This window comes from Ailuropoda melanoleuca, chromosome 19, assembly GCF_002007445.2.
Source record: "Ailuropoda melanoleuca isolate Jingjing chromosome 19, ASM200744v2, whole genome shotgun sequence".
NCBI lineage: Eukaryota > Metazoa > Chordata > Mammalia > Carnivora > Ursidae > Ailuropoda > Ailuropoda melanoleuca.
The window spans coordinates 1219121-1243532 of NC_048236.1; the positions used below are offsets into that span (position 1 = coordinate 1219121).

Below are 24412 nucleotides of genomic sequence, written 5' to 3' on the forward strand. Positions count from 1 at the left end.
ACTTGTTCTTATAGGGTTTGCCACATGCATGTGGATGTCTAAACATTTTATCACTAATTTTGCATGTATCTGAACTTTAAGTGGGATCAAGTTGCTATTCTGCAACTTGCCTTTTTAATTTTATGTTTTCATTTTAATTCCAGTTAGTTAACATACTACATATATTAGTTTCAGGGATACAATATAGTGATTTAACAATTCCATATGTCACCTGTGCTCATCATGGTATGTGCCCTCCTTCATCCCCATCACCTATTTAACCCATCCTCCTAACCACCTCCCCTCTGGTAACCATGAGTTTATTATCTCTCGTTGAGTCTGTTTCTTGATTTCTCTTTTTTTTTTCCCTTGGCTCGTTTGTGTTTTTCCTTAAATTCCACATATGACTGAAATTATATGGTATTTGTCTTTCTCTGACTGACTTATTTCACTTAGCATTATACTGCCTAGCTCCATCCATGTCACAGAACAGAAAACCCAGAAATGAACCCACAACTACATGGTCAATTACTCTTCAACAAAACAGGAAAGAATATCCAATGGGAAAAAGACAGTCTCTTCAAGAAATGGTGCTGGGAAAACTGGACAGCAACATGCAAACTCAAGGAATTAGACTACCTTATTACATTCTACACAAAAATAAATTTAAAGTGGATTAAAGACCTAAAAGTGAGACCTGAAACCATAAAAATTCCATAGGAATACATACAGGCAGTAACGTATGTGACATCAGCCATAGCAACTTTTTTCTAAACAGGTCTCCTGAGGCGAGGGAAACAAACACAACTGCTCTTTAACTTAACAGTTGTGTTCCTGAGATCCTTCTCTGTTGTCATAGGAAGCTATGGTTCATTCAATTTAATTGCACAGCTATATAGCTGTATTCTATAGGGAAACTACACTACAATTTATATTGCAATTTCTATATGTAAAATTATAACTATCATGTCACATTACTACGTATCTTCAAAATAATTGTTAATTATAGTCCAGTATTATGCTGAGAGAAGAACTATTTTATTTTATAGTTATCCAACAGTTGGACATTAATTTTTTTTGCGTGTGTGTCTACTTTGTAAATAATGCATCAGGGAGTATCTTTGTCTAAATAGCTTATTAAGTATCATGCATTATTTCCTTCAAGGAGGGGATGTGGGAAGATGGTTCACAAAAGTGGTATTACCGGATCAAAATGTATGAATAAATAATATGTCTCTTTAATATGTTATATAACCATTTCACAATATTGAATACCACCAGAAATGGGCATTACCATTAAAGATGCATTCTTTGGCTAAAATTTTAAAATAGTATTTTGCTGATGTTTTATTTATTTTTTTTTTAAGATTTTATTTATTTATTCGACAGAGATAGAGACAGCCAGAGAGAGAGGGAACACAAGCAGGGGGAGTGGGAGAGGAAGAAAGCAGGCTCATAGCAGAGGAGCCTGATGTGGGGCTCGATCCCAGAATGCCGGGATCACACCCTGAGCCGAAGGCAGATGCTTAACCGCTGTACTACCCAGGCGCCCCTTTGCTGATGTTTTAATCTACATATCTCTTATTACAAAGTTGACCATTTTCCATATATTTGTATGGTACTATATGTAATCATCTATTCAACTGTTCCAACAAGGTTTTAATTTTTTTAATTAGGCTTTTTTTAATTTGTTTGAGCATGTCACAAAATAAAGATACTAATTCCGTCACGTTACTGCAGATCTTTTCCCACTGGTTTTTTACATGAAGAAATTGATTTTTTTTCTGTAGTTTGACTGACTATTCTTTTCCTGTTTGAGTGTTTTTCTTTTGTTTCTAAGCAATATTCAATTCTATAGCTTTCCTATACCTCTACATTTTGCATTTAATTGTTTAATCAATATGTAATTCATTTTGGTGAAGTCAGAATGATTTTTTCCAAACTGCTAACTATGCATCAAAATTATTTATTGAATAATCTTTCCCTCCCTGCTGATTTCTGATGACTTCTTTATGATTTATCAAATTATTTATGAGAGGGTCTGCTTTTGAACTGTCCTGGTTCACTTACCTGCTTCCTCCTCTTATGCTGGCATCACAGTGTTTTAATTACAAAGACTTCATTGTGCACTTTAATATGTGGTAGTGCTATATATTGTAATAGCCAAGAGATCTAACTCCCTTCTCTTACAGCCATTTCCAGAATTCCCCTGAGGTTCTCATCTACTTATTTTTCCACATAGACTGATAACCATCTTGTCAAATTTTAAAAATCCTGATGGGACTTTGAGAGGAATGGCATTAGACTCATGAGCTGATTTCAGAAGTATCCAAATCATTAGCTTAGCTTTTTCTTTTGTTTTTTTGTTTTTTTAAGATTTTATTTATTTATTTATTTTACAGAGAGAGCATGTGAGAGAGAAGTGGGGGTAAGGGCAGTGGGAAAGGAAGAGAGAGACTCTCAAGCAGACGCCACACTGAGCGTGAAGCCTAACACGGGGCTTGATCTCAAGACCCTGAGATCATGACCGGAGCCGAAATCAAGAATCGGATGCTTAACCTAGAGAGCCACCCACATGCCCCTCCAAATCCTTAGTTTTTACCTCACCATCTAGAAGTAATCGCTTTAAGTTTTCTTGATCTACAACTAAGCAATCTGTAATGATAATTTTATCCTTTTCTTTACAATATTTATTCTCTAAAGTTAATACTTTCATAACTTTCTATATTGGCTTTCTGTTTTGATCTCAGGCATATCCAAAAATGCCTTTATTGGGGCCCCCCAAAAGTATAATGAAAGTCGGCTGTATGAACCCAATCTTCCTTCTCATATGAAGGAATGGTCATTTTATATACTTGTTTTTAAGCGGTTTGTAAAAATTAGAAGTTGAATTGACTGAACGTTTTTTGGAATTAATGAGATTATTACATATTTTTACTTAAATAATTTATGTGAATCAAATTAAAATCTATGTATATGAAGCCATGCCTGCATTCCATAACCTACTGGGGTTTGGTGGAACATTCACATACCCCATTGTTGAAATCTACTCACTAGAATTTTATCTAAAATTTTTACATTCCTGAGAGAGACTGGTATACAGCCTCCCTTTGGGGGCTTGCCAGATTTGTTATCAGGGTCATGTTTGCTTGAAAAAAGAATCTGGACATTTTCCATCTTTTTGCTAAATCCTGGAACAGTTTACATAACACAGAAATTATCTTGTTCCTTGAAAGTTTAAAAGAACTTTCAAAGGCCTTTTGATATTTTAAAATATTGCACCTGGCACAAGTTTGTGCTTGTGTGTGTGTATGGGCAACCACCCACACCTGTGTCCACGTGGACGTTACCATGTTTGTGTATATTCCAAATGACACTCTAAGATATTGATCTCTAATGTAACAGGGAACAGTTTTAGTATAATTTACTGCCTTCCTTTCCCCATGAAAAGGAAGTAAATGCCCAAGAGGATAACATGCTAAGAAATAACCCATTTTCCCAGGCTTTCATTCTAAGAGTCTCCTTTTTAGAGGCCCAGAAGGGAGGCTATAGATGGTGGTCAGGGAATACTGAATGCTGACATATCCACACTTTACTGAGGCTGACCAAATTTGGCATCCACAACCTCACCACTGACATTTGGATCCAGGAAACCCAAGCTCTGGAAAGAAAAGGAGATCACCAGTCTACCTAGGTCACCTGGAATTCTGTGGTAAAGGTCTTCCAATTTTGTAATCCACCAAGCCACCTGTGGGACACCATACCTGTTCCACAGCAATAATACTAAAGCTTTCTCTACTTACTGCAGGGCTCCTGGACCAACGACCCTGCAAGCATTCAAGGGAGCCACAAATAAAGATTCAGAAACATTATGGACAGAAAGCTTGTGTCGGTTTGTACCCCCTACCCTGCTCCAACCCAAATTAATACTTGAAATCCTAGCCCCCAATCTGATAGTATTAGGAGGAATCAACTTGGTTAAGATGAATCACAAAGGTGGAGCCCCCTGATGGGATTAGTGTCCCTGTAAGAAGAAGAGTGTCCAGAGCTTCCTTTTTTGGCAAGGGCACAAAGAAGAGGTCAAGTAAGCACACAGCAAGATGGCGGCCGCCTACAAGCCAACATTAAGAGGTCTCAGAATGAAACCTGCCTTGCCAACACAGTGATCTTAGACTTCCCAGCCTTCAGAACTGTGAGAAATAAATTTCTATTTTAAGCCACCCAGTCTGTGGTATTTTGTTATGGCAGCCGAAGCTGACTAAAGCAAGAGGGTTGTGGTAATGTCAGTCCAAAAGAACACTGAGCTGTAACTACGTAGAGAGAGAGATACCTGAATAGAAACAAGTGTTAAGGAGTCTGAATAAAGATGGAGTGTCTACTAGAACAGGCAAGGGCCGTGCTGTAGGAGCATATGTGAGAATATACACAGGACACGGTGCCCAAGAACGAGGCTGTGAACAGGGCACTAACTGCATATGTGGTGTGTTGCAGAACGGTCTGCTTTTTCTTGAGAAAGACACATCTTAGTTCCTGTCCTTGTTCACAGAGGATCCATGAAATGTTAGAGGTCAACGACACATTAGGATTAGGTCACCTTTCGTCAGTCAAGAGGATGAGCGTTCAAACAGCCTGGCGGGAAGGCATGGACATCAAAACCCTCTTTGGCACTACGATTCCATAATTCCATTCAGGATTTCACACAGGCACGCAGGCAGTTTGTTCTCCCCCGCAACAATCACAGAGGAGCTGCTTTCACACCAGTCATGGCCTCACACAGAAGCTTAATCCCTGGCTGGAAGGCAAAACATGTTTGTGGCAAAGCCAAGCAGGCATGTGAAGTGAAGCAGAATGAGGAATGTTTTATTACTGTTTTGGATGCCAGGGGTGGTTGGGTGTATGTTTGGGGTTTTCTAATGACTCCAAAAGACATCTTAAAAAGTCATACTCTTTTGGCAGCTCCAAGATGCAATTGTTACTACAAGTACTAACGCTTACCAGCGACTGACTGAGGCACACACCAATTTTCTCACAAGCACCCTTTCCTTTCTGGGGCTTTTCACCAAATTAAGTTCTCTCTTTCTCTCCCTCCCTTCCTCCTTCTGTGTGAGTGTGAGTGTGCGTGTCCGTGTGTGTGCTTTCCCACACATAGAGGCATATACCACACAATTGAAGGCCAAATACAACTGAACAGACTTATCATTTTTAGGGTTAAATTGTGGAAAAAGAAAAACTGCTGATATACCTTTTAATCTGAACTACTTAGTATTGAAAGAAAGATTTTCTTTCTACTGGTAGAAAATTACACTAACAATATTAGGTTAATGACTTGAGAGTGAACAGTTTCTTCTTTATAAAATGAACTGGATTCATCAAGACTTGTGTTCAAGTGAATTTCTCCTCCTTTAAGCCAGAAAAAGACATGACTTAAGAGAACTCCTAGGCTCTAAGAGAATCTTCAAAAAAGTAGGATTTTCTCCCTACATGGCACATTAAGTAAGTAACTCCCCATCTCCCAACACTTGCTACCCATAGATTACAGCACAGGGCCCAAATATAATGTAGTTTTTATAGGTGATATCAGAAAAAAAAATGCTCCTTTCTTGTATGATAACTGTGGTAACAGATGTTAGTTATTTCAAAACATCCTTCCACTAAGGACGGCAAAATAAGAAGTTGGTAGCCCTAGGCCAATCCCTCCCAATGTTTTTTTGACAGTTTCCTCATCCAAGTGATGTATGTATGAGAACCACTTGTCTGAACCAAGGAATTTAGGGTCAATCATCTAGTTATCACTAGTTCTCATCTAGTTATCACAATGGTGACCTTCATCAGGGCCAACAAACAACCTACAGAAAATTTAAGACTAATTGTAGTCAATATGCAGGGGAGAGGGTATGAAAAGTTTTAAGGTCTATAAACTTGTGGTCCATAAGTTCCGGGTTGTTCTGGAAGTCTTTCCTCTATCTGCAGGGCCCTCACTGCACCCTATCCACCCCTCACTACCAAGTTATCTCCTCCTGGTTTTGAAACACAGGTGCTAAAGCTTGAAGGTACACTAATCTGGGAACCCCCAAATCAAGACACCTCACCCTGCTGAGATTCTGAGAGGTCAGCCTTATGGTACTAAAGGCTTTAGAGAACAATTCACAGCATTTTGTCAGTTAAAATTCAACTGAAATGCCCAAGACTAGCTTCTTGCTACTGCGGCATCTCATCCAATCCAAGTGATCCTAAAATCCATCCAACCAGAAAAGCCCAACGGTGTGGTTGGTTTGGGAAGCCAAAGCTGAGGAGGGTCACTTGCCCCCTCCAGAGCCTACATACTGAGAACAAAGACAAGAAAATCAGCTGGGATACGTCATAACAGGCCTTCAACTACTTATAAAACTTTTCAACTAAGAATACATTAATAAGTGACTGTAAAATGAAAGTCCCCTTTTTTCCCAGGGATTCCATCTACCTTTAACTTAACTATATGCTACCTAAAATTTTCTCTTTTTAGATTTCCCCCAAAATGAATTCTAAAATAAAAACCGTTCCGGTGAAGAAAAATTCAGAAACACTAAATTTTTTAATACCTTTATTTAACTCATCTCTAACTAATCAGTGATAAATAACATATTCGTTGTGAAGAGAGTTAATTTCCTAGATTAAATGTGCACAGAAACACATAAATGTGACAGCATTTTGAGATATAGGATGTTAATAAAGGTAACATTTATTGGGCCAGCTACTGGGACACTGGGCACATTACTTGTATTACCTCAGTTAATCCTTACAACAAACCTATAAAGTGCTATTCTTACTCCCATTTTATAGATAAGGTTTAAATGAGGAGACTCATTCATGTAATTTAATCTCCACCAACCCAGAATTTGAATTCAGTGTTTACTCTGGCTATAAAAAGGTTGAATAAGCATATGCGAAGTTAAGCAGAATTGTAGAAAGCATGGTTAACCTACTAGAAGAGCCTATGTTTTCAGACATACTGCAAAGCAGGTGCTAACTGCAAGCCTTCCAACAGGTTCTGTCTAAACTATGCTACCGTAAATACTTTAAGATTCAGACTTGCACTAGTTAAAACCAGGTTTCCTCTCACTGTTACTTCGAAATCAGTAAGGTTTCTACAGACGATACAGTATAGTGGATGTCATGGGCCACTCTCCCGGTACCCATTTCCCTTCTCCCCCGGCAATACTCAGTTCTGTCCCCCTCTTCTCTCCTCTCACTCCTGGTGCTTTAGAAAAAGCTTATGCACTTTCCCAGGAGAGGGATAGACCAATCAGAAAAAACCTCCCATCCCTGCCAATCAACAGACGGCTTTTACCTGACTACTGGGATTGGCTGAGGAATGAGCATGTGGCTTAATTCCCGCCAATGAAATGCCAGGGTTGGCCTGCAGGGATGGAATTCTGGGAAAGATACTTTCTCAGACTTTTAAGGAGCTACTGGCAGAGGGAAGCTTTTTTCCTTCTGGCCAAAGGGATGCCACTATGAGCCCAGGAACTTCTGCGGCCATTCTGCCTCCCTGAGAATGAGCTGACATCATGGAAGAGTGATAGAGAGATGGAAAGAAACTTGATGGCTGATGTCATGTTGGGCTATTTCACATCCACAACGCAGTCAGTCCACCCCATCCCTGAGCTTTGCAGATTACACAAGCCGACTAATTAATTCCCTGTGCTGTGGGAGCCCCTTTGAGTTGGGTTTTGTGATGGTCACAACCCCAGAAGATCCAAATGAGATAAATGAGAGAAAAAAGCACTAATTCACAGCTTTCTCCTGCATGTGCTTAGATTTTACTTGACACTGTTTAACTGTTTCAAGTGGTTTTGTGTTGGTCTTCTTAAAATGTAACAGGTTTTCAAGGAATGCTTTCAAGAATTCATAAGTGGCCTTGGGCAAGTCACTTGACTTTCCTGGGTCTTCCCAGCTGTAAAAAGAATTACGTTTAACTAGAGGATTTTTGTTGCTCCACCCAGCCCTCACAGCCAACAGTTCCATGTAGCTGACCTAATAATGCAAAGTTTCACTTACTCCACCAGACAAAAACCCCTCTTTGGATAGAAACATCGTTTGCAATATAACCCAAGCGATCTGCATCTCTTGTTTGGTCAGCTATTTTCCACTTGCACCCCTACATCCCCCCTTCTGCAGTCAGCTCTGTGCCCCCCCCCGGGGGTCTGATCTCAGTGGGCAGCATCAGTATGGTTCCCTGCCTTCTACCTTCTGGCTGAGTGTGCCTGATGGGAGGCACCATCAGGAGACAGGAGAACTGACAAGGGAGTTCTATGAGGATATTTATTCTCTTGGCTCTTTCCCAGCTGGGCTGCTGAAGGTTGACTGCATCCTTCTACCAGAGAGAGCCTTTCCATGGAGCTTCTCTTTCCAGTTCTAATAACCACTCCCTCCCTCTTTCTTTCAGGACTAGGCATGGTAACAGCTCCCTGATACCACTAGCCCCAGGATACTTCCACATCCTGTGCTCGGTTCTCTTAACCCTGCCTACATCACTATAAACAGTCCCTTCAGGGGAGTCTTTTGGATGACTCCATTTGAATGCACCATCTGTTTCTTACCGGAACCCCAAGACATGATGGCTTAAAAATTAAATCAAAATCAAGCACAACAAAAAAGAAACAGAAGCAATCAACTTTGAGTCACATAAGAGAGATGAAAAGTGTGGACCCTGCCAAGAAAAACCACCTGCACATACCAAGAGAATCAAATTAGACACCCACCACCCTCCTTTCCCCGCTGTCACTGAGAATTGTGGAAAGCAGCCATCCCTTGCTATGCCAGGGTTTAAACATTTAAAAAAAAAAAAATCTGTTTATACACAAACTTATTGACCCTTCAGACAACTTCTGTGTGGGACCTGGCAGGGGAATCCCAGCTAAGTGCCCACTTTCTAGAGGGACAAACTGAGCCTGGAAGAGAACACAGGGCTAGAGCTGATTAAAAACAAAAACAAAAACATTAGAAATGTCCCAGGTCCAGCTCAAAGGCTCGTTGGTCCAAGAATCTGCGTCTTCCAGGCTCGGGGGGGTTTCTCAGAACATCCTTCCGTACTACCATTCTCCAGAGAGGTCTAATTCCCCCTGAAGACATCTAGAGCTACTATCCATGAACGTCCTTTGGCTCCTTCACTGTTCACAACTCTGCAAAGTCAAGAGAGACAAGGCGCAATGCCCTCAGCCCCATTCCGAGTAATGCCGAATGCGAGTATGTGAATTCACGATCACCGACTATTTCCCAAAGAAACTTTTCCAGAAATTTATGGCTGTCTAGGCGCACAGCAGCCTTCCTTCCCTTCTCGGGACATTTTCTGTTCCACAGATATCCAAGGAATGCTTTCAAGGACCCCTTCATCACAAAACATTTCAGCGCAGATACCTGATTCAGGATTAAGAGGCTTAATTGTTCAGGGTCGTCCTGCTTCCATGTCTTCCTCCTTCAGCAACCGCCAGAGCCAGGGCCTGTAGGAGTGACCCAAAAAGCACATTCAGGATATTTGGCTTCAACATGGGAAAGATCCTATCGATCGGGAGAGACTGGAGAAGCAGCCAAGGATGGAGCCCTGCAGAATCCAACAGTGAACGAACCGGCCCAGGAGGAGGCCCCTGCAAAGGCTGCTGAGGAAGGTCCCCGAGGAAGAAGAGAATGTAGGAGAGAAAGACACCCAATGCCATTCTAGTTCCTCAGGCCTGAAACGCAGGAGTCACTGTGACTCCCCTCTTTCCCTCACACTCCACATCCAGTCCACCAACCAGTGAATGATGTCAGCTGATTCTTCAAAATACATGCAGACTCACCTTCTCACTCACCTCCACACCACCACTTTGGTCCAAGCCAGCAGCTTTTTTCCTTGTGTTATTGCAGTGACTTCCTCACTAGTCTCCCTACTTCCACCCTCATTTGCCTCTCTAGAATCCACCTATTATGGGGATTGAATTGTGTTGTGGGTTGAACTGCATCTCCCCCAAATTCCTCAACTGAAGTCCTAACCCCCAGTATCTCAGAATATGACCTTATTTGGAAATAGGGTTATTGCAGATGTAATTAGCTGTTGAGATGAGGTCATCCTGGAGTAGGGTGGGTCTCCAACCAGTATGACTGGTGTCCTTATAAAAAGGTGAAATTAGGGGGGTGCCTGGGTGGCTCAGTCGTTGAGCGTCTGCCTTCGGCTCAGGGCGTGATCCTGGAGTCCTGGGATCGAGCCCCACATCAGGCTCCTCCGCTGGGGGCCTGCTTCTTCCTCTCCCACTCCCCCTGCTTGTGTTCCCTCTCTTGCTGGCTGTCTCTCTGTCAAATAAACAAATAGAATCTTTAAAAAAAAAGGGGGGGGGATTGGGAAGTAGGCACTCACATGGGGAGTACGCCACTATGTGAAGATTGGAGTTCTGCAGCCACAAGCCCGGCAGCTTTCAGAAGCTGGGAGGGGGGCCTGGAACAAATCCTTCTCTAGCGCCTTCAGAGAGAGGGAGACCCTGCCAACACCTTGATCTCGGAATTCCAGCCTCCAGAACAATGAGAAAATACACTTCTGTTATTTAAGCAACCCAGTCTGTGGTACTTTTGTTATGGCGGCCCTGGCTAATACACCATGCTCTCCACAACAGCCTCAGTGACCATTTAAAAATCACTCTTCTGCTCAAAAGACTCCTACTTTGTTTTAGCTCTCTCAAAATAAAAGACAAAATCCTTGAAATGACCTTCGGGGCCCACATGACCTGGCCCAGCCTCTTCCTTGACCTTTTCTTCTACTGTGCCCTTCTCCAATTTCCTCTAGCTAGAATGGCTTCCTCAAACATCCCAAGCAGTCTCCTCCCTCAAGACCTCTGCACTTGCTCTTCCCTCTGCCCAGAAGGCTCTTCTCCCAGGGCGTCCTTGACTTTCTTCAGGTTCCAGTGACAATGTCACTTTCTCAGTGAGACCTTCCCCGACACCCCCCAGCACCCTTCCTATCCCCCTTCTCCACTGTATTTTTCTTTGTAGCATTTATCAGCTCCTGACACTTGTTTATATTTTTTNCTACATCACTATAAACAGTCCCTTCAGGGGAGTCTTTTGGATGACTCCATTTGAATGCACCATCTGTTTCTTACCGGAACCCCAAGACATGATGGCTTAAAAATTAAATCAAAATCAAGCACAACAAAAAAGAAACAGAAGCAATCAACTTTGAGTCACATAAGAGAGATGAAAAGTGTGGACCCTGCCAAGAAAAACCACCTGCACATACCAAGAGAATCAAATTAGACACCCACCACCCTCCTTTCCCCGCTGTCACTGAGAATTGTGGAAAGCAGCCATCCCTTGCTATGCCAGGGTTTAAACATTTAAAAAAAAAAAAATCTGTTTATACACAAACTTATTGACCCTTCAGACAACTTCTGTGTGGGACCTGGCAGGGGAATCCCAGCTAAGTGCCCACTTTCTAGAGGGACAAACTGAGCCTGGAAGAGAACACAGGGCTAGAGCTGATTAAAAACAAAAACAAAAACATTAGAAATGTCCCAGGTCCAGCTCAAAGGCTCGTTGGTCCAAGAATCTGCGTCTTCCAGGCTCGGGGGGGTTTCTCAGAACATCCTTCCGTACTACCATTCTCCAGAGAGGTCTAATTCCCCCTGAAGACATCTAGAGCTACTATCCATGAACGTCCTTTGGCTCCTTCACTGTTCACAACTCTGCAAAGTCAAGAGAGACAAGGCGCAATGCCCTCAGCCCCATTCCGAGTAATGCCGAATGCGAGTATGTGAATTCACGATCACCGACTATTTCCCAAAGAAACTTTTCCAGAAATTTATGGCTGTCTAGGCGCACAGCAGCCTTCCTTCCCTTCTCGGGACATTTTCTGTTCCACAGATATCCAAGGAATGCTTTCAAGGACCCCTTCATCACAAAACATTTCAGCGCAGATACCTGATTCAGGATTAAGAGGCTTAATTGTTCAGGGTCGTCCTGCTTCCATGTCTTCCTCCTTCAGCAACCGCCAGAGCCAGGGCCTGTAGGAGTGACCCAAAAAGCACATTCAGGATATTTGGCTTCAACATGGGAAAGATCCTATCGATCGGGAGAGACTGGAGAAGCAGCCAAGGATGGAGCCCTGCAGAATCCAACAGTGAACGAACCGGCCCAGGAGGAGGCCCCTGCAAAGGCTGCTGAGGAAGGTCCCCGAGGAAGAAGAGAATGTAGGAGAGAAAGACACCCAATGCCATTCTAGTTCCTCAGGCCTGAAACGCAGGAGTCACTGTGACTCCCCTCTTTCCCTCACACTCCACATCCAGTCCACCAACCAGTGAATGATGTCAGCTGATTCTTCAAAATACATGCAGACTCACCCCTTCTCACTCACCTCCACACCACCACTTTGGTCCAAGCCAGCAGCTTTTTTCCTTGTGTTATTGCAGTGACTTCCTCACTAGTCTCCCTACTTCCACCCTCATTTGCCTCTCTAGAATCCACCTATTATGGGGATTGAATTGTGTTGTGGGTTGAACTGCATCTCCCCCAAATTCCTCAACTGAAGTCCTAACCCCCAGTATCTCAGAATATGACCTTATTTGGAAATAGGGTTATTGCAGATGTAATTAGCTGTTGAGATGAGGTCATCCTGGAGTAGGGTGGGTCTCCAACCAGTATGACTGGTGTCCTTATAAAAAGGTGAAATTAGGGGGGTGCCTGGGTGGCTCAGTCGTTGAGCGTCTGCCTTCGGCTCAGGGCGTGATCCTGGAGTCCTGGGATCGAGCCCCACATCAGGCTCCTCCGCTGGGGGCCTGCTTCTTCCTCTCCCACTCCCCCTGCTTGTGTTCCCTCTCTCGCTGGCTGTCTCTCTGTCAAATAAACAAATAGAATCTTTAAAAAAAAAGGGGGGGGGATTGGGAAGTAGGCACTCACATGGGGAGTACGCCACTATGTGAAGATTGGAGTTNGAATCTTTAAAAAAAAAAGGGGGGGGGATTGGGAAGTAGGCACTCACATGGGGAGTACGCCACTATGTGAAGATTGGAGTTCTGCAGCCACAAGCCCGGCAGCTTTCAGAAGCTGGGAGGGGGGCCTGGAACAAATCCTTCTCTAGCGCCTTCAGAGAGAGGGAGACCCTGCCAACACCTTGATCTCGGAATTCCAGCCTCCAGAACAATGAGAAAATACACTTCTGTTATTTAAGCAACCCAGTCTGTGGTACTTTTGTTATGGCGGCCCTGGCTAATACACCATGCTCTCCACAACAGCCTCAGTGACCATTTAAAAATCACTCTTCTGCTCAAAAGACTCCTACTTTGTTTTAGCTCTCTCAAAATAAAAGACAAAATCCTTGAAATGACCTTCGGGGCCCACATGACCTGGCCCAGCCTCTTCCTTGACCTTTTCTTCTACTGTGCCCTTCTCCAATTTCCTCTAGCTAGAATGGCTTCCTCAAACATCCCAAGCAGTCTCCTCCCTCAAGACCTCTGCACTTGCTCTTCCCTCTGCCCAGAAGGCTCTTCTCCCAGGGCGTCCTTGACTTTCTTCAGGTTCCAGTGACAATGTCACTTTCTCAGTGAGACCTTCCCCGACACCCCCCAGCACCCTTCCTATCCCCCTTCTCCACTGTATTTTTCTTTGTAGCATTTATCAGCTCCTGACACTTGTTTATATTTTTTTACCTTCTTCCCTCACACCGGTCTACAAACTCCCTGAAAGCAGGGGCATGGGATTATGGAGCACATTTCCATAGAGGCTCAAGAAATAGTTGCTGGGAGATTTATTTGTGGAATGAAAGAAGCCAAGAGAAATGAGAGGTGCAAAAAGGAGGAAGCTGTCCAATGTCAAAAGTAGCAAAGAGTCCAGAAAGATAAGGAGTGAAGTGTCTGTTGGGTGTGGCAATATGGAGGCCACAGGTGACCTGACAGGGGGGCAGTTCCTTTGGAAGGAAGGAGCCCTCTGCAGCAAATCCAACCGGGTCCCTCCCCTGGGCCCAGCACACTTCCACAGGCAGAGAGCAGCCCGAGTGGGCTGTGTCAACTAAGGAGCAAAACCTGAGGGCAGATTCTTTCCAGATATCTGTCTCTAATGGGAGGAGAAAAGGGAATGAGAACTAGAGAGGGTGATGGTTTGAGGTTTGGTTTCAGCCAGCTGACCGAAGGGGGTGAATTCCGAGGAGCTACAGGAGATGGGGAGGACTCATGTACAGGAAGAAGGTTCTCTCTGGCCAGGAGGAGGGGTGCGTCCATCTCTGAGTGGAAGGAAATCAGGTCGGGATGAGCCCCAATGTCAGTACCCACAAGGGAGCAGAGGCAGGAACCTGAGTGGGCTCCAAGCTAAGCTGTCTGGAACTTGTCAATGAATAAATGAAGCCAGGTTGTCTCCTGACTGAAGGTTAGACAGGAGCTTGATGGGGGTGTAGTGTGGAACATCCCGCTAAGGGGAATCATGTAGGTGCCGGGGCAGCCCTAAAACCGGAAGCCTCCTTAAATTGTATGCCCTCAGTGTCCTACTGGCCTCACCAAGTGGCGACAGGGGTTGGACAACAGCCATGGTTTCAGATGCACAACTCGCAGGGCTGTGGGGATTCCGGGCAGGCCCTCAGCAGGCTGGGTTAGGAGAGTCTTCCCAGCACTGAATGTGGAGGCCCCACCAGGCTCCCCCCTGGAGAGCCCTCTGAATATTCCCCCCACTCCTCCCCACAGGTCACGAACTGGGCCTCGTCCTCCACAGGAGGACTCGCCACAACATGTGTGTGGGCCGCCACACAAGCCAAACCCTCACACGACTGTCCCGTGAAGTGTTTTTAGCTTCCACACACAGACGATGAAACCGAGATTCAAGAAATGAAGTAACCTGCTCAAGGTCACACAGGCAGCAAGGGGCAGAGCTAGGGCTTGAAACCTTCCATTTCTCCGTCTTCCTTGCTATACTCATGTCACCACCCTAGTCCAAGCCCTCAAAGGTTCTCTCCTAAAATTCAACAGGATAAATGTGTTCTTAACTCGCCTCCAGGCACTCCCCATTTCCAGGGCAGCCAGCCAGGTGAGGCTTCCTCCAGCGCCGTTGTTACCTAGCCCCATCCTGTTCAGTTGGCTTTGGCAGCTCCCGATACGGGAAGATTTCCAACACCACAGCCATTCTTTGGGATCCTTCACGAACACTTCTTCAATCTTGTTTCCCACAGGCAGCCTCTGCTCCACCCCATCCGGTATGCCCCTCCCTTTTCCAGGCCCCTCAGGCCCCAGGCCCCCCCCTACATTCCTCCCCCCCAGCAGCCCCGCCCCTCTGACCCTTAAGGGTTTTGCAGTCTATGTGGAAGGGAAATGCAGCGAGCTCATAAGAGCCAGGAGGGCTAAGAAGCTGGGTGGTGCCGCTCAGTGGGCAGGCTTGCTCTTCTGAGCTCACTGCATTTCCCTTCCATGTAGACTTCAAATCCCTTGAGGGTAAGTGATATTTGAGTTGAAAATGCTTGGAATTGCCCACTGTTCAACACAGGGACTCTTGACTGGTAAGCACTGCTCGACCTACAGAACATTGCTGCTGCAGCTCCGGTGATAGAGTTGGAGAAGTTCTTCAGAAAAGAGAGGAGAACTGGGACGGGCAAGGGAAGGGACACAGGGCTGTCTTCGAGTTTCTGGAAGCGTACTCATTGTTCCTTTGCAGGAGCACCTGGAGTCTGGCATCCTGTAAGAGCTACCCCAAAGAGAAGGAGGGTGCTAGATTTAGCTCCCCCCTTCTTCCTGCTCCCACATATTCAAGGTCTTGGCATCCTTCCTTAGCTACCCCTTCACATGCTTTCATAGACATAGATAGACAGCCTCTCTTCTTCCCTCTTCAACGGAAGAGCTTGAGATGTGAGAAATCCAGCTCAGTGGGGTTTGTGGTGACCAGAGGAATGGTCAGAAGTAGGAAAAAGGATACTCCATTTCTGGGGAATTGGGAGTCGGCCCTAACCCACTTCAGTCGTCAGCCACGGACCACACAATAATTTTAGTCTTCGTGGGGCCACTGGGAGAGGATGAATGGGAAAGAACAAAGTCAGCAAAACACTCAAGGGCCATCAAATCGCACCTCATACCGACAGAATGCGCAGCACCTGAATAACGTGTCTGGGAGAAAACAATGGGGGTCAAGGTGATGCTGTCTGCCAAGAGGCCCAGTAAGAAATCACGATCTCCTCAAACCAGTGGAACCAAAGGTGCAGCGGGGTCCTCGTGACATAGCTGAAATAAGGAGTTCTGGAGTCAGGCCTGGGATCCAACCCTGACCTTGTCACCCAGGGGCTGCCCAATCTTAGGCTGGTCCCTCCCTTCACCTCTCTGAGCCTGCTTCTGCACGAGCTACTGTGAGGCCTAAATACAACACACGTATAGAAACATCTAGCACAGGGCCCGGTTTTATATAAGGGCCCCAATAAATGTTACCCCCTCCCTCCTCCCAGCCTTCAAACCTCACAGCTCTCAACCCTGGATAATGAGAACAAGAACAGAAGCTACCGAGCGCTTCCCAGAGAGAAGGTCTGCAAAGAAAGATGGCAACCGTCAGCAAAAGGAAGGAGAACAAAGGGGCCACCCCATGGCCTCTAAGAGAGAAGCGCCGGACCTCTGTGAACGCCCGGGTTTCAAAACACAACAAAGCTTCGAGCCTCAGACCATACCCAAACAGGAAGTTTGTGACAAACTTAGAAAACACGCAGGCACGACTGAAGGAGGCTGCACACCCCTCAGCAAAGATGAAAACCAGCACCTCGCGGGGGTCCGCGTGGAATAAAAGGAGCTTCCGTGCTCGGCGTTCCCAACGCACAAAACTCTTCCTGGCATCAGGGAGCACCCTGCCTTGCGCTCCTCCCCACCTCAAGCACGTGGCTGCTCTGGTTTTTCAAAGCCGGGGTCTGGCAACTGCTCCCCACTCTCTGTCCTTCCCCTACCTCTGCAGGCATCGAGGACAGCGGACACCCTGGACAGCCGGGGGGGGGGTGCGGACTGAGGTGCGTGGGGTCACTTTTCAGCCGGGAGAACTGAGCACAGAAAGAGGAAGTGATGTGTGGAGGTGCCCGGCCAATGTACGGTGCATCAGGGTCCCCCCGGCACTTCGTGGTGGGGTCATCAGGCTGCCATTTCTCCCCCTCTGAAATGCTGCCTGGCACTAACATTTGCATTTGCACTGTTCACACTGGCATGGGCACCACAGCCTCAGTTCACAAGTCTGTAAGGGCAGCCAAACAGGGACACACCTAACCTCCACCATTTATGTCCCACGCCCCCACCTAGAGTGAAAACCGGGAGGTCACCCAGCACCTGTGGGAGCCTTGACACCAGGCCACATGGGTGATGAGTGTGCTCCAGAAAATACCTGATAAATTAATAAACCACCTCAGTGCCATTTCTATTACCTCACCCCCTCCCAGGTTGTGTGTCTCTTGTCTTGATACACCCTCAGCAGACAGGTTCCCGGTTCCAGCCCTTCCGGGTGAAAGGCCCAAGTGTAAACTCAGTCCCCTGGTGATCCGCCTCACTGCCCACCCCCTCCTTGGCACCTCGGGCAGTGGTTTCCCCACCTCCCCAAGTCAGGTTCCTTTAAAAAAAATGACTCATTTAGGAAGAGACAAAACCAGAAACTTCAATGGTAAAGATAAAACAGCACCAAGTCTCTTTAAACAGCCCCTACTCCATGTAGAAATTAGATCTGATAAAGACTCCCCAAACTGGACCTCTTCATTCGGAACTTACGGTATATACAATTCTTCTAGTGAAAACATTTCCAGTAATGTCTCCTCTCTGAACTTTTCAGGGTCGTCTTCTTCTTTTTTAAGATTTATTTGTTCACTTTAAAGAGTGGGCAGTGGAAGAGGGAGAGGAAGAGAGAAACTTTAGCAGGCTCCTCGCTGAGCCCGACAGAGGGCTTGAGCTCACGACCCTGAGATCATGACCTGAGCTGAAACCAAGAATCAGAAACTCAACTGACTGCACCCCCCAGGTGCCCCCAGGGTCTTCTTTATAAATGGAGGTGGACTCAGGCATCTAGTCAGTAGCTTTTTCAATTGAGAGAATGAGAAATAAAGTCCATGGTCTCAACTCCTGGCGCAAAAATTATTTGATGTTTCACTATGTTTATGATTCCAAGTCACTGGACAAAGGACGCTGGCATTATCTCACTGGCCTACTGAGAATTATGGGGAGTTTTCCTTAAAAGTAAAACTTCTTGGTAGGTAACAAGTTTATAATGTTTGTGCACAGTGTTCGAAAGGAGTAAAATTATATAATACCATACACAGAACTGTAACATTTTGGGGCTAAGATGAGCGATTAGGAGAATCCTAAGCCAGGGCTTCTCAACATTGGTTGCATTTAAGAAATTCCCAGGCCCCACCCCCAAAAATTCAGACACTTTTGGGCTGGAGCGGGGCCCTGACATTGGGTATTTTTTTTAATTCCCTAGTGATTTTATTTTATTTTATTTTATTTTATTTTTTTTTTTTTTAAGATTTATTTATTTATTTTGACAGAGATAGAGACAGCCAGCGAGAGAGGGAACACAAGCAGGGGGAGTGGGAGAGGAAGAAGCAGGCTCACAGCAGAGGAGCCTGATGTGGGGCTCGATCCCATAACGCCGGGATCACGCCCTGAGCCGAAGGCAGACGCTTAACCGCTGTGCCACCCAGGCGCCCCTCCCTAGTGATTTTAATGTGCATCCAGGATTGAGAACCACTGATCTATTGCAGATAAGAAAACTGAGATCTAAACAAATTAAGGTACAGTCCAAGACTGCATAGCCAGAGACAAAACCAGAACTAAATCTGACATTTAGGACTTCTCGTCCAGTTCTCCAGGCTCGCTCAGGTTCTCAGCATTCAAAGGTTTGTTTAAAATATTTTTTTTTAAAGATTTTTATTTATTTATTTGACAGAGAGAGACAGCCAGCAAGAGAGGGAACACAAGCAGAGGGAGTGGGAGAGGAAGAAGCAGGCTCCCAGCATAGGAGCCCGATGCGGGGCTCCATCCCAGGACTCCGGGACCACGACCTGAGCCAAAGGCAGACGCTCAACGACTGAGCCACCCAGGCACCCCTAAAACATTTTTTTTAAGTTTGGGGTACTAACACGGAGTTGCCGACTTTTTGTCAAGCAAGGGTATTTTTATAAATATCTACCAATTACTGTCACTGCTTCCTGACAGGTCTCTTGCTTATTTGCATCCCTGTCACCCTCCCTACCCCAATCCCCGCCCAGGAGGTTAAGATTTGATAGTGTCTGGCCCCTGCCCTCAGTCCCCCTCACCTCCACTCACCCTACTCCTCAGGGACATCCATGTGACAAATCCAAACAAAAGCCAGGCCTCAAAACTTCGGCACCTCCTCCTTTCCCTAAGTCCACCGTATCTATTTCTGAAAGCCCCTTCCCGAACTACAAACTACTTCCCAGTCCCTCTAAACCCACCCTTCACCTTCCTCCTGACACGTGACAGCTAATATTTGCACGAGTGACAACAACCAATATTTGCAGTTTGTTATTTCATGCATATTGTCCCTTCTGCATTGTTCCCTAATCAGGGATATACTGGAAACTTTTAAAGAGGACTACCTCTGAGGAACAGAATTAGGGGTAAGGACGGGAGGGCAAGGGGAGAGTTCTCTTTATCCCCTTCAGTTTTAATTTGGGGCAAGCATTTATTTATTTTTTTTAATGGGACAAAAATCTCTCTCTCTCTCTCTCTCTCTCACACACACACACACACACACACACACACACACACACACACACACACGTACACACCCCGAAGTGGTTTGCTTCCACTCTGTAAATTCAGAAAATCGCCTGGGAAGTCTCCCTACCCAAGTTCTAAATGTAAATGATATCTGGGTGGCAGGATTATGGGTGACACTAATTTCAGTTCCCTTTCTTCTTTGCTTATCTCTATTATGTTTTATTTATGTAATGAAGGAATCATGAAAGTTTAAAACCTGAAGCAAAGCATTATGTGATCTCTGAAACCTACACAGCATTGAGACACAAGGTGCCACAGCAGGTCCCTGTCTGGTATGGAGAAAATCTCCTTTTTGTAAAATGAAAGCTGTCTCTCTCCAGGACCGAGCCTACTGCTGTAACTGACCCCAAACCACACCCAAGCCCTGACGGTCCCCAAGAATAGACGCAGAAGGGGTGCCTTAGCCCAGCTGTCGAGCTTCTTCCAGGACCCACCTGGCCTCCTCAGCTTCATCTCCCCCTTCTCCCTGAATTTCAGCCCCATGGACCAGTTGTCTCGCCTGAGTGTCTCCTCCGGTCCCCGCTTCTAAGCTTCCACCGAGGCTGTGTCACCCACCCCTGCTGGTTTTCCTTCGTGAGTCTCCGCCAAGGCAAGCAGCCACGACCACTCCAAGGAACAATCAAAGCGACAATTTATAGATCAGGAGCCCAGAACGCTTCAGATGGAGTGTAAACCGTGGACTTCTCCACAGTCCCCACTGCTCCCTACTGTCTAACAAGTCAATGAAGAGGGGTGAGAGAGTCTTCCAGGCAGAAAGAACCACGAGCTCAAAGGCCTGGAGGTCGGCGGATGTGTGGTGTGTTCAGAGAAGGAAGGGGCATTTGGGAAGTTAGAGCATCTCCTAGTATGCCCAAGACCCAGCAGAGAGAAAAATTCAAAGGAACTTACACAAAAATGTATAAGAGCTAGCAACGAGAGGCCCAACCCAAGGGTTTTCATCCTTCCAACTGCTCGCCTGCAATTCACTCTACCCTTCCAGTGTCTAGCTGGGTCTAGGCCAACAGGAGTGGGTGGAAAAATAGGAACAGAGAAAAAAGAAATGAGATTAAGCAACACCATTTGGAGGAAAACCGAGGTCCTCCCAGTGCAACTTCAAATCTTCCTAAATGGCTCTTGGCGATTCTTGACTGGCGTGGGGGACATGGCCCTTAAGCCTCTCCAGAGGTCAGCCCCAGAGACGGAGGATGTTTGCCAATTATTCAAACTTCTGGGACCCTCAAGAGACATTTTTTAAGAACTCTGAAACTTCAAAACTGCGGAAACACAGACTGACCATGCTCTGTGGCCTGCGTGAGGCCTTTTGGGAAATACTCATGGAGGTCACTGAGCTCACACCACCTCCTATCTTGTAAGAAGGAAGCCCTCAACAATTTAGACTCCCCGAATGTCCACCTCCATTGGGCTTGAGTCTTGGCTAATGGTACACTCATCTGTCCGGGGAGAAATACCGCTCTGCTGAAGTTGTGTGCTATTTTAGGTAGGGGTATGTGCCTGTCTTCTCTCCCACAAACACTCAACTAGACTGTAAGCTCCTACTGGGCTCTGCTCTAGCTATTTTCTTTCCTTTAATTTTTTAATCCTCCCTGTTGGCTTTCAGTGGGCATTTACTAACTGAGGAGAAAAGCAATCCTCAGATCCATCAGTTCCTACCATGTGGCCCCTCTCCCAGGGTGACAGCCATCACTGGGCTCCATGACCGCTCACTCTGAGGAAATTCCTTCTGGCTCTGGAGTGGTAATAGCTTGCTTCCTCCTGCCCCCACCCCTCCCCATCCCCCTGGTATTGGTCCATGGACACCAGACCACCACTGTTGTATCCCTTAATGCTATAGTTGTATAAATGATTACTTTAATAAAGTGTCTTCAATTCAACCTTTTGAGTGAGTCAAGAGTTCAAAAAAACGCTATCAATGACAACTGGAGTCTTCTTGGAGATTGAGGAGAGGTACACTCAAAATAGCCAGATATCCCCTGAGGGTGTGGCAGATCATTACCTCACGGGTTGCTGAAGGAGAGGTGTGGGGGGCTGAACGGGTTGGAGAAAATCTCACGGAGAAAGTGAGATCTGAGCTGCGTCCTAACAATGGGTTCAATTGGGTCAAGTGGAGAGGAAGTAGGAAAACCATCCCAGGCAGTGGGACCCGCACACAGGCAGCACCGATCACAGGGTGGGGAGGGCCCCACTGCAGAGGAATGAGACCACGAGGCACTGAGAGGTCACAAGTATGTGTTCAGGAGTCTGACAGAATTGCTCAGAGCCCACCCTGGCCTCTCGTTAGCTACGCCACTGGACAATCTACTGGCTCTCCCGCATGTCGGTAAAGTCCCACGACTTTACCAGTAACATGGTGAAGATGAGGAGAGTAAGAGTGCCTACCTGCTGAGGTCATTGTCAAGATTTAATGAGGATGCACATAAAATGCTTAGGATGCTCAGTGCCTGCCATCAATGAACATGACCTCTTTTTCTCGCTATAGTCAAAACCACCCAGTGCCTATCCTGCTGACCTAATTCCACTTTCCTCTCGGTAACAGCCATGATTCGGGAAGGAGTGAACACTGGTTGACTGGTCACATGCTGAATTATCTAAGAAATGTCGGAGTCAGCTAAGCAGTCATGCCCAGGCAGCCAGGGCTGGGTATTCTCAATTTGACACATACACACTGTTCTGTGTTCTGACTGGACCACCGACTGCTTTAACTGGGCTCCCTAGGCTTCCAGGTGGATCTGGAGAAAGGGAAAGCGTTTATTTCCCTCTTCTTCCCTCGCCAGTTTGGCAGTAGCCGTAGTCCTTCAGGATCATGGCTATTGTTGGGGGCCCCTTCTCTAGAGCTTCCTCCTCTCAGCCTAGGGGAGGTAACAGCTTCCCACTGTGGCCAGCTCTGGCGTGTCCCCTTATCCTTTGCCTTGTCGAACTCTGACCATACTTCTCTAAATACTCCTCATTAAAGTCTCTCCAGCTAAACCCTTTGCGTGTGCCAGCCGTCTCATGCTGGGTCCCTAATCAACAGAGCCAGGGCCTCCATCCGTCATCAGATGCACAGGGCTGAAAGTGCAGCCCCGTCTCATGCCACTTTCCTCCTCCCCACAGAGCAGGATGTGAACAGCAGTGTTCACAATGTAAGCACCAGTGCCTTTGCCCATGAGCAATTGTATGGGAATTTCACATCCCTAGGAATCTGGGTAAAACCCAAGAGGCTCAGGGAAAAGCAACTCTCCTGCCCCAGGCAGGGTATATTCAAAGGCCCTGGGCTCCTCCACATTCATCATACAGTGGAGCCTCTCTGGATGTGCCCCTCTAAATTCATCACACAACAGAGCTCCAACAAAGTGACGGAATCTAGATCGGCGCCCGACACATAGTAGGCACTCAATAACTGCGTGTTCACGCAGGTCCTCTGACTAAGGATGCAAGCCTGAAATCAAAGAGCTCCTTCAGGAAAGGATACTCCAGGGAAGCCTCTACTGCATGTGGCGGCCCTGGAGAGGCCCTTTGTTCACCATCTCACATGACAGGAAGCTCTGAGATGCCCCCATGTACAGGCAGCTGGCTTCAGATTTCAGTCCTGCACACCACAAACGCTATTCTCTCGCCTCTTATCCAGTCATTCCAAAGGCTTGTAATCTCCTCAGCATCTCTTACTGATTCTGCTACTCCCCACTCCCTCATAGGACCAAACACAGTCATGGTTCAGTGCAGTTCAAAAGCATTTACGTGATGGGGCTCCTGGTGGCTCAGTCAGTTAAGCATCCAACTCTTGATTTTGGCTCAGGTTATGATCTCAGGGTCTTGAGATCAAGCCCCTCGTTGGGCTCCATGCTGGGTGTGGAGTCTGCTTCAGATTCTCTCTTCCTCTGCCTGCCCTGCTCATGCTCTCTCTCTCTCTCTCTCAAATAAATAGATTTTTTAAAAACCACACACTTATTAAGTACTTACTGTGTACAAGCACTGTGTCAGGCATTGTAGATCCAAAGATGTTTTATTTTTTTTAAAGGTTTTATTTATTTGTTTGAGAGAGAGAGTGACAGAGAGAGCTGGGACTGGGGAGGAGCAGAGGAGAGGGAAAACAGACTCCCCACTGAGCAGGGAGCCCAACACCAGGTTCGGTCCCAGGGCCCTGAGATCATGACCTAAGCCGAAGGCAGACGCTTAACCAACTGAGCCACCCAGGAGCCCCGAAGATCCAAAGATGATTAAGAAAAAGATCTTAGGGGCACCTGGGTGGCACAGCAGTTAAGCATCTGCCTTCAGCTCAGGGCGTGATCCCGGCGTTATGGGATCGAGCCCCACATCAGGCTCCTCTGCTGTGAGCCTGCTTCTTCCTCTCCCACTCCCCCTGCTTGTGTTCCCTCTCTCGCTGGCTGTCTCTATCTCTGTCGAATAAATAAATAAAATCTTAAAAAAAAAAAAAGAAGAAGAAGATCTTAGAATCCAAGAACCACAAAAAATAGGAATAAAGAGCATTTACTACTGAGTAGAGGGGATTCTCGAAGAGCTAGAGCTTGAACCACACTGGGTCCTGAAGGATGGGGCTATGAAACGGGGACGGAGGGGAAGGCAGCAAGATATGAGAGGGACAGGGGAGGAGGAGCAGCCCTGGGCAGGGACAAGTAGGTCTGAATTGATAGCGACAGGAGCAGAAGCACTAGGTGAGGGGTTTGTCTCAAATTGGGGCCACCTGATTCAAGAACCAAGCATAT

At 46.2% G+C, this 24412-nt stretch overlaps 1 protein-coding gene across 14 annotated transcripts in view; it reads right to left on the reverse strand.

Moving 5' to 3' along the window:
• The window catches only part of TRERF1 (transcriptional regulating factor 1), a 221450-nt gene that overhangs the window by 120480 nt on the left and 76558 nt on the right, over positions 1-24412 (reverse strand). For 8 of the 14 annotated variants that reach the window (XM_034648035.1, XM_034648042.1, XM_034648041.1 and 5 more), the window contains exon 1: positions 9376-9464. The exons of 4 other annotated variants lie outside the window; for them this stretch is intronic. The gene's annotated coding sequence lies outside the window, so the exon portion shown is untranslated. Of the gene's footprint in view, positions 1-9375; positions 9465-9806; positions 10017-11904; positions 11988-24412 lie in introns of those variants that run through there. 2 more of the 14 variants (XM_034648028.1, XM_034648030.1) reach the window with 2 other exon arrangements.